This window comes from Pinus tabuliformis, chromosome 5_1, assembly GCF_031772625.1.
Source record: "Pinus tabuliformis cultivar Carrire ecotype Pingquan chromosome 5_1, CPIR1, whole genome shotgun sequence".
NCBI classification, from domain to species: Eukaryota; Viridiplantae; Streptophyta; class Pinopsida; order Pinales; family Pinaceae; genus Pinus; species Pinus tabuliformis.
The window spans coordinates 398266826-398277750 of NC_142305.1; the positions used below are offsets into that span (position 1 = coordinate 398266826).

Sequence of the window (10925 nt, forward strand, 5' to 3'; positions counted from 1 at the left end):
TAAATAGGTTAATAATCTAATTGAGACACTTCTAGGTGGAATTTCCATAAATGATTTATGAGTTACGGAGAACTCATGTGTTTTAGCCTCTCCAAAAATTTTCGAGACTATAACACCTCTGATGCTACAAAAACTAACACTCCCTCTTAGCGAGGAAGGTGTTACAATGTTGCACTACTGCTACAACACCCTATCTCTGTATCACCCTCTATACACTACTGATGTTTGGCCACTGTGACTGACTGCCACTGCCCACCAGCCACTGTGCAACTTTGATGTCACATTTGTGTTGCTGCTGACATTGTTATACTGCTACCAACCCTGCATTCGCACTGCAACTCCCTCTCATCTATTTTTGTTGCAATTGCAACTACTGCAATTGAGAAGTATCCAAAATACTAAATCAATTGTGTCTATGTGTTTCATCTGTCTCCTGAGCCTCTCACTGCTACTAGCCTCCACACTATCCACTAGGAATCTGTGTTGCTACTGACTCTACTTTTGAGCCTCCTGCTCTGCTGTCAACACTGCACTGCACCCTTTAGCACTTGACTGCCACTAGTCTACAACTGTCACTTTGGAACTGACTGCATCTCTGACACTAATCCATCCTGTTACTAAATACTATGGGCCCCTGTAACAAGGTAATGATCCATGAGGAGGACACCTTAATGGACCCTGCCTATCCTCTACAACTTTGGGACTATATCTCCATATCGCCCCACCTCTCTCCTAGAGGTATAGCTGCAAACATAGCAAAATATTCCTCCAACTTGGAGGAAAAATTGTCTATCTTTGCAGACGGTGTCGCCTAGTCCTACTTCTCCTGCTTGTCCTTCTTCCTGAGAGGACATCGAGTACTGTAGTGGCCAAGCTCGCCACACCTGAAGCACTTGACCTTAGATAGGTCATTTTTCTTCTTCTTCTCTCCTTGTCCCTGACTGGGACCCTTTGACGCTAGGGCCACATTCTCTTCTTCCTTCTCACCTTTCACGCCCTTACTGCTACTTCTACTGATGGTGCTCCTCAATAGAGCTCACCTCAAATCCTCCTATTTTAGGTCTAACCACATCCTATCCCACCTAGGCAATTTGTCTTGGCCCAAGATACTTTGGACAAAGACTTGTCGCTCCTCTAATTCAGTGTCAACCGTACAAGATCTATCGGTTGAGGTGCCCCCCAATGACTGCAAGTTGATCACAAACCCCCTGAATCCTGGTGAGGAAGGGATCTATGCCTTCATCGTTTTCCATTCTGATGCTTCTCAGAGTCTCCTACAGGAACGTCTTTTGTTGCTTGGAAGAACTTTGATATAGTTGTGTCCCACATTTCTTTGGCAGTATTCTTGCCACATACATGTGAGACTATATGGTCCCAGACTCCATCCAGGATCAACCGCTTCGCCTTCTCCATCTCTTTATTGTATTCCTTTAGTTGATCTGCAACTTCGGGAACTGCTACCACATTATCTACATAGGCTTTCAGGTAATGTTCATCCAGCAGGAAGGACATCCTAGCCTTTCAGATGAAAAATTTGGAGGCTCCCTCCAACCTATCATGGTCTCTAAGCCCTGTTGTGGCCATCTCTGATTTTGATTAAAAATCCTTCTCTTTCCTGCTACTCGATTGTTGATTCTGCTACACGCACTCCCTTCTGGAGTGAGAAACTCTGCTCACAGCTTTTGCCAATCTGCAATAGGAAAATTGGATTTCTAGAACTCAAAACCCCCTAAGAGAAATTCTCTTTGTGTGTGCCTTTCTCTTCCACCCAACGTTGATTCTGCTACTGCAAACTGCTGCAAAACCCTTCAGAGCCCAAACAAGCAACCTACCCAACAAAAATACCTGGGTTGTTGTTCTCTCTGCCCACTGGAATCACTCAACTGGCAATTTTTCTGCCAACCTGCACTAAAAAATCAAACTTCCTTGAGCAACTCGCACTGCCTGGCTTAGACTTTGCGCATCCTCCAGAAATTCATCCTGCTACTCCCTCTGAACAACTAATTTCTGCTTCTGCTTCTGTGTTTCCACGTCTAATCAAAATCCCTCTAATACCATGTGAAAAGTTCAACTCTATTACAGCAACTAGAAATTATTTTTCTAACTGTAAAATAATTAACAGTTTATTTGCCCGCACAAATAATGAATAATTCACAACAACAATTTTCACCAAATTGAATTCTGCAAAAGATAAATTGGAAACTGAGAAAATATTGGTACACACAAAATTATGACATAGTTATTTTTGGACAAAAGTCCCTAGAAAAACCCAACTTGGGAAAACTGGTGCAGCCGCTGAGGGTTTTATATTAGTAAACAACAGTGAGAAATTCTAAGTACAACTGGATGCCGAAATCTGGCAATCCTACAGAGAAAAATATTAGCAAAAATCTAGTGAGGAATTTTCCTCACCCCACAAGAAATCTGAGCTCTGACTACTATCTCCAAGTGAGGCATCCAAATAACATCTGCGCAGGCCTACATCACCCTAGCGTTGTCGCTTCCACGCTCTGCCTCAAAGAGATGCTCCTCAAGTCATCATGTCAGAGACTGACTGAGAAATTATCTCCGACCCTTTGGAACACTTCCCTGGCCTCTGGAACTGAAACCCAACTTCTCTCCAGCAAAATTGAATTGCCTCTAGAGTCTTATACGCAGCCCTTACGTCAGCCTCACTGTGGCTATTTCTGCCTCTTTACAAACTACTCTCCGGAACTGGAATCTCTCTCTCTAGACTCACTATCCATGCCCCTCTTTGTCTCTGCTTCCCTTCTCTGGCTCGAACTCTTCTAGCAATTGTTGTTGCTTTCTGGAAATTCGAACTGCATAAGGAAATCGATCTCAAGTGTGTCTACTCCATCTACCCATCGACCTCCTCTTATAATCTCCAGTTGGGACTCTAATGACCAAGATTAAAACATAATCAATGGCTAAGATCATTTTTGGATCAATCTGTGTGATTTTCTAGACGATTCACACCTTTCTCAATTAATATTGGTTAATTAACACATTTTCCTAAGTTTAGACTTAGGAAATAATTAAAAATAGACTAATAATCTAATTGAGAAACTTCTAGGTGGAATTTCTAGAAACGAATTCTTGGTTATGGAGAACTCCTGTGTTTTAGCCTCTCCAAAAAGTCTAGAGACTAGAACACCTCCAATGCTATAAAAACTAACAACCCTGTTAATTTTTCATCAAGAATTGTTCTATGCTACAACTATCACTTTTTTGATAGCATCCAAATTACAATTTCCACTTCTTCAATTAACCAATAACAACAAAGAAATAGTAGATAGAAAAAATATACAATTTGCACAACAAAAGACAGCCAAGAGACAAGAGAGGCAATATTCGGTCAATGACCAGGGAAAAACCCCACAAGGGGGAAACCCCTTTGAAATTCTTCATCTATTAGATTGTTTTCAAATGCTCAGTAGAGAGAGTACATCATCCAAGAGTTAAAATCAAGATTTGACTATCCAATATCCAAAACCAATATCCAATCAAGTCAATATGTCATGCAACTAAATAAAGACGAGAGAGAGAGAGTCAACAAAGTCAACTCTAGTGCCAATCCATCCAAGTCAATAGCAGCCAGCAGCAACAATGTGTGCCCTAACCAGTCAATAGTCAAATATCAAAACAATCCTTTAGCATCTCGGTCAAAGGTCTTCCAACTTGGCCTCCTTAGCTAGTTAACCAAAATTCAAAACAGTCCAAACCTGAGTGGTCAAACCTGGTCAACTCATAGAAGAATCTTGTGGTCAAAGTCTGCAATATGTCTGTGGTCAAAGTGCCTAGACTTTCTCGGTTTTTTTTCCCTCGAATGCGGCCTAGTCAAATTGGAAGATTCCCAAGAAAAACACTGTCAAAACAAATCAAACAATCTTTGGTTAATGCTTCCAAAATGGATCCAAGAACTCTCTAAGTCTTCAAAATTGTTTAAAAGAGAAAAACTATCGAATGAGGTAAAACCCTTAGAACATGCGGAAAACACTATCGGTAGCCAAAAACACGAAGAAATGATTAAGAAACAGGCTTATCGATGGAAAAAGGAGCAATGCACAGGAGCTGTCAGATCTGGCCGATCAACAGTCCAAATCCGATTGGCAAATCGCAAATCGGTGGAGGCAATTGGAGGCTATCGAAGGCGGTCGCATAAATGTTGCAATAGTGATTGGCGGGGTCAACGAGGACCGTCGATCAAGCACGCAGATCGACGGCCCACGTTGCACCACCATATCGCATCAGCATATTACAGCGGAAGCACTTACCAACAACCCGGGGCTCGTGTGACATGCGATTGCGACGAGTCGCATCACAAATTTGCATCAGAGCTACACAGAGGAGTGTATATATATATATATATATATATATATATATATATATATATATATGCACGACGTGATAGCCGGACCTGATAGAGCCATAAACGATATTCCATACGTTTTGAGATCTGCCTAATAATAGTTTGTGTATTGTCGCGTATTTCGTTTATTAAATGAAATACGATGGGAAAGTGCCGATGCGATGAAGACCGCACCCGAGAGGGTCTGTGAATAAAAATATATAATGTTTCAAATCCACATAAAGCCATTTTTGTGATATTTTAATGTATTTTAAATACAAAGGGGAAGCCATGGAACGGGCAGTTGCGATATGCGATAGCGATTGAGGGTGTACCCGATAGGAATATAGTGGGGATTTATGAATATTTGAAGTCTGAAATACTGTGTTGTGGCAGATTTTCCCGAGTTCGAAGGAATTTCTCTGTGTAAACAGAGAATGGCTGTTTCAGGGATTTCAACGGCCAGATGGACTCTTCTGTTGCAGAACAAGTGGCCACCTCCCCTAAAAGCGTTAGCAATGATTATTTAACGCCCAAAAGGGGGATTCGAGCGGACAGAGGCTGGGAGCCAGAAAGCCCAAGAAGAGGAAATGAACAGTCAGCGCAGATTGGCTTTAAAGCCACAGATTGACAGGAAACAGAGACAAGCACTATTGAGACAGAGCAAAGACAGAGACAGAGAGTGATAGAGAGAGTCTGTGTACTCAGAGAGGCTTGAGGGGTTCAAGCAAAACTCTTGTTGTTGTATCTGTTGTGTGTTGAGACTCAAATTGAGCTCATACTGTTGTAAAACTCTACTTCTGAAGACATAATAGAGAGGCCACCACTGAAGGCTGGACCAGGAGATGTAGCCCAGGAGTTTTGGGTGAACTCCATATTAAACTTCTTGTGTTTATATGTGTTTGTCTTTTATGTTCTTTAACTGCTTCATTGTATATGTATTTCGCAATCTTATCGATCCATTGCACAAAGTAAGATAGGCAAATCCATGCACATGAGTCTGTAATACCTTAATAATTGGCTAAGATCTCATTTTCAAATCAAGAGGTATCAAAGCTTTAGGTTGTTAAGGTTAGACAAGCTTGTGCTGGATTGTTGAATGCTAACTAGGTCAAAGCTCAAATTAGGAGAAGGAGAACTAGTTGAGGCTAACCCAAAAATTGGTAGAGTCTTTCCTAGGAGGAAAATGGCAGAAGAAATTCCCTTGGAATCAAACTCTCAGTTCATGGACAGTTTCATGACCATGAGAGCCATGGTAGAAGAAATGTACCGAGAGTTTAAGAAAGGCCGAGGGGAAAGCCCTTCAGCATTTCAAACAGGAAAAGGAGTAGAGGAACCTCTTCTAGTTGCCCATTCAGAAGGAAAAGGAAAATGGGAAGAACCTCCTCCATCAACACCTCCTTATAGCCTTGAAAATAAAAAGAAGAAGACTTCTATGATTAAATTAGATGTAAAATTTGATTTGCCAATATATGATGGAGAATTAAATGCATAAAAGCTAGATAACTAGATTAGACAGATTGATGTATATTACAGGGTGCAGAACATCGATTCAGAAAGGAGAAAGATTCAGCTGGCCAGCCTTTGCCTTGGAGGAATTGCCCTAGTGTGGTGGGAAGGTAGGACACAAGCTGATCTGAAGAAGCATTTTAAAATTCTTTCTACCTGGAGTGAATTTGTTTCTGCCATTAAAAACAATTCTATCCACTAGCTTATATGCAGCAAGCGATGATGAGTTGGAAAACTCTTCGCCAATTTAAGGGGCAAAGTGTACAAAGCTATGCCTAGGAATTTAGAAAAAGAGCTTTAATTCTAGGCATTTCTCTAGACTCACTTGAAACTTTGCTGAAGTATATAGGTGGTCTACATAGCTATTTGAAGCACACCATTCTCATGTTTAACCCCACTAGCATAGATGAGGTATCCGTTCAGGCTACACATCTAGAGGCTAGAGACAAGTATGTGAACCCAGAGATTGGGGGATCATCAAAACCCACTGCAAGCAAGAACAAGGAAAAGAAGAAGCAGAAATGGAAAGAGAGGAAGGTGAACGTTGTATAAAAAAGCAAACCTTCATGCACTCACTGCAAGAAGGATGGACATGATGATGAACATTGTTGGTCATTGCATCCGGAGCTAAAACCCAAGAAGTTAAATGGCAAGAAGAAGAAGACTGTTGCTGTTATTCAGAAAGATTTGGGGTCAGACTCAGGTGATGAAACAACAATCACAGCCATAGGTATAAAAGGTAAAATTCTGAAGCATCTACTAGTAATTATGCACAAACTATTGATAATGAAGAAAATGAGAGGAAAAGACATGAGCTTTTTCATATTAGAGTTATTTCCAAGCATCAAAAGATTGATACTTTATTTGATAGTGGCTCACAAGTAAACTTGATTTCTGAAGCAATTGTAAAGAAGCTGGGATTACTAACCACACCTCACAAGAAACCATATCCATTAGGTTGGGTATGTGATAAAGCAAAGCTACAAGTGACTAGACAATGTAAACTTAGGTTTTCTTTTGGGTCAGCATTTGTAGATGAGGTTGAGTTAGATATCGTTCCCTTGGATATATGTGGAATTGTTTTAGGAAGTCCTTACTTGTATGATAGAAAAGCCATTTTCTATAGAGCTGAAAATAAGTATCAACTCGCCAAAGATGGAATAAAATATATTATAAGAGCTCAAAAACTCATAAATAATTACACTCTCATAAACTCAAGGCAGATGAAAAGAATTGTAAATTCATGCAAGCAATTTTTACTGATGGTTGTAAAGGAAAAGAACCCTGATAAAACCAATATATTTGAAGGTTGTGATGCTAAACAGAAAGTTTATTTAGAAAAAGTTGTTTCAGAATACGATATCCTATTTCAAGAACCTAAAGGTCTGCCACCCAAAAGGGAAATTGTACATGATATTCAATTGCAGCAAGATACTCCATTGCCTAACATCGGAATGTACAGGTTATCCACTTTAGAGAATGTAGAAATCAAGAAGCAGGTACAGGAGCTGCTCGACAAAGGGTTCATAAGACCAAGCACATCACCATGCGGATCTCTGATCGTGCTGGTGAGAAAGAAAGATGGTTCGTGGAGGATGTGCATTGATTACAGAGCGTTGAATAAAATAACGATCAAGAATCGTTATCCCCTCCCTCGCATTGATGATCTATTGGATCAGTTGAAAGAAGTTGTTTACTTTTCCAAGTTGGACTTGCGTAGTGGCTACCATTAGGTCAAAGTAGCAGAACAAGATGCATGGAAGACTACTTTCAAAACAAAGCAAGGGCTGTATGAATGGCTAGTTATGCCTTTTGGCTTAACTAATGCTCCTGCCACTTTCATGAGAGTTATGAATGATGTACTCAGGCCTTTTATTGATGATTTTGTAATTGTATATTTAGATGACATTCTTGTTTTCAGTAAAACATGGGAAGAACATTTGAAGCATGTAAAGAAGACTCTAGATGTTTTGAAAAAAGAAAATCTCTATGATTAGTTATCAAAATGTGAATTTGGCAAAACTTCTTTAAATTATTTGGGTCATATTGTAGGGGGTGGTAAATTGAAGATAAATCCCTCTAAGGTTGAAGTCATTGTGAACTAGCCTAAACCCAAATCTGCTACAGAAGTTAGAAGCTTCCTAGGAGCAGCACAATATTTGAGAAAGTTTATTGCTAACTTTTCCTTGATTGCAGCTCCCTTACATGCTTTAACAGGATTGAATAAGGTGTTTCAATGGGGAGGCAAAAAACAGAAAGCCTTCAACACCTTGAAAGAAAAAATTAGTACAACACCAGTACTAGCATTGCCAGATCTTCAAAGACCATTTGAGATTGAAACAAATGCTAGTGTCTGTTATCACTTAAGAATTCTAATTTCAAAACCGCTCACATTAGTTTGATGGTAAAAAAAATTCGGTGCTAGTCTAAGTTTGATTTTTGTTTTTAGAGTCTTGAGTCAACTATGTATTCTCATTCATCACCGGTCATTCTCATTCATCCCCGTCTCACAGCCATGTGTCAGTCTTGTTCAAAAGTTACTATGTGTCACAAAGCTCTTTAGGTTATTTCATAGCTCATGTAATAATTTTGAAGTGTTTTCGCAGCACATAAATCCTTTTAGCAGTTTTGCAGCGCAACATGTTTTAAGTGATTTCGTAGCGCATAATTCCTATTTTGTACTCGCTGCGCTACGAAATTGGGGATTTGTCCTAATTCATAGCCAATCCTACACAGCTGTCATATCCATCAAAATCCATTATCAGTGATCAGCTTATACCCTTTGCCTGTCAACTCGACCGCTTATCCTTATCATTAGGTCATTAGGTGTCGTCGTAAGTTCAGATTGCAAGTTTCAAAAGAAGATATATTTCGCCATCTGGTTTTTCAACATGGGCAAAAAGCTTCAAATTTTCACAACCCTCAGCTCCAGAGATTGCACAGCCTGTGGATGGTAAGAAATCTCCATTTGGTCGCTTAGCCAGTGGATTAGGTACACGATCATCTTCTTAGATTCCAGTTGTTGACGATCCTACGGAAGATTCAACACAAGTTGCAGTCACGCAGGAAGGTGGTTTTGATTTGGATATGACATATGTTACCGAAAACATAATTGCTATGGGTTTTCCTGCCGGCGACATCAGTTCTGGTATTTTTGGATATATGGAAGAGGTTATGAAGTTTTTTGAAAGTCATCACAAGGGAAAATACAAAGTGTACAACCTTTGCTCTAAAAGATTATACGATGCTTCACTGTTGAAGGGAAGGTTGCTTGCTTCCCCTTTGATGACCATAATTGCCCTCCAATTCAACTCATAGTATCATTTTGTCAAAGTGCGTACTCATGGCTGAAGGAAGATATTGAGAATGTAGTAGTTGTTCATTGTAAAGCTGGCATGGTTAGAACAGGGCTCATGATATCGAGTTTTCTTCTTAACCTCAAGTTCTACCCCACTGCTGAAGAATCCATTGCTTATTACAACCAGAAACGGTGTATAGATGGCAAGGGTATTGTTCTTCCAAGCCAAATTCGCTATGTAAAATATTTTGAACGAGTTCTCACATATTTCAATGGTGAAGTTCAACCTAGTAGGAGATGTATACTTCGGGGATTCCGTCTTCATAAATGCCCTTACTGGGTTCGACCATCTATTACAGTATCAGATCATAATGGAGTTCTCTTTTCAACAAAGAAGCATCCAAGGACAGAGGATATTGAATGCCCACAGGCTATGATCGTTTAGATGCTAGAGGACCAGGGCTTGACAGACTTGGTTCTCGGTCAGGGTCTGTTGATTTTCCTGGAGGTCATCATGTCAACAGGTCAGGTTTTCGTCCGGGATGTGGATTTACTGTAGGCTCTGATGTTGATTGCTCAGGCCCTTGTCCAGGGTTTGGTGATTTTTATGAAGGAAATGACTCTGAGAGACCACGGTCCAACTCTGGTCATGTTGATGGTGATAGCAGGGGTTATGAGTCTGAAAGGCTTGGTTCAGGCTCATGGCATGGTGATGTCCAGTGGTATGAGTAAGCAAGACCAGGATCTAATTCAGGGCGCAGCGATATATCAAGAGGTGACTATGCCAAAAAAGGGAACACGTTTGCCATTCATCCAATATTATATCTCTAAATTCTATAGGAGTCATGGAGTGTTTGTTGCTACACATCCAAGTCTTGTTTTGGGAATCTCGATTGCAGTTGTTCTGTTGTTGTGTATGGGGTTACTCCATTTAGAAGTGGAAACAAGGCCTGAAAAGCTGTGGGTTGGTCCCGGAAGCGAGGCAGCAAGAAAACAAAAAGAGTTCAATGATTTTCTTCATAAGAACCGTATGTGCATATCAATGAAATTAGTTACTGCTGTTGGGGGACCATGGGCAGCGTCCTCTTCAAGATTATGCGGTGGTAACAGCTGTAACAGAACTAGGAGCAGGAAAACCACGGTTTTATTCAACAGCTGATATAATTTCATTCTGTCGAAAATGGCGGTTGCCAACAAATAGTGTCTGGTTATACTCGACAAGGAAATCTGTGACATCTTTTTTCGCTGCATATGACGCGCTTTGCGAAGAAGGAACTGCGACTCCAGTGTGTAAAGCTCTGGATGAAATTACTGATATCTCAGTGCCAGGAACAAAAGATCATGTTAAGGTGCAGGGAGAGATTTTGGAGGGTCTCGTGGCTCGAATTGTAAGCTCAGAGAGTGCGACACATCTAAAGAAAGTGCTGGAGGAAGTGCCACCCCGACCATCCCTGAAGCTTCATCTGAGCTTGGACAAGGGCTACGTGAGATATGTAGAGCCAATAACTCAAGTGAACAATAGCAAATAAAAGCTCTTCTTCGAAGTGTTGGTACTGCAATGTGTCCGGACTACACTGATTGGTTTGGAAGTGGAGGCGCTGATGCAACAGCTAAAGCTTCAGACAGATCTCTGGTGTTGAAGTTTATACAATCACATCCTGCAGACTATATGGTTCTTTTGAATAAGTTGCCTCCAAAACTGAAGGACCGTAATTCCAGAGTTCTTATTTTTTCACAGATGACAAAACTGTTGGACATTTAGGAGGA

General features: G+C 40.5%; 1 pseudogene; it reads left to right on the top strand.

Moving 5' to 3' along the window:
* The first annotated feature begins 4025 nt into the window (after nucleotides 1–4025).
* Nucleotides 4026–9603, top strand: LOC149165152 (phosphatidylinositol 3,4,5-trisphosphate 3-phosphatase and protein-tyrosine-phosphatase PTEN2A pseudogene; annotated as a pseudogene).
* Nucleotides 9604–10925: the final 1322 nt, after the last annotated feature.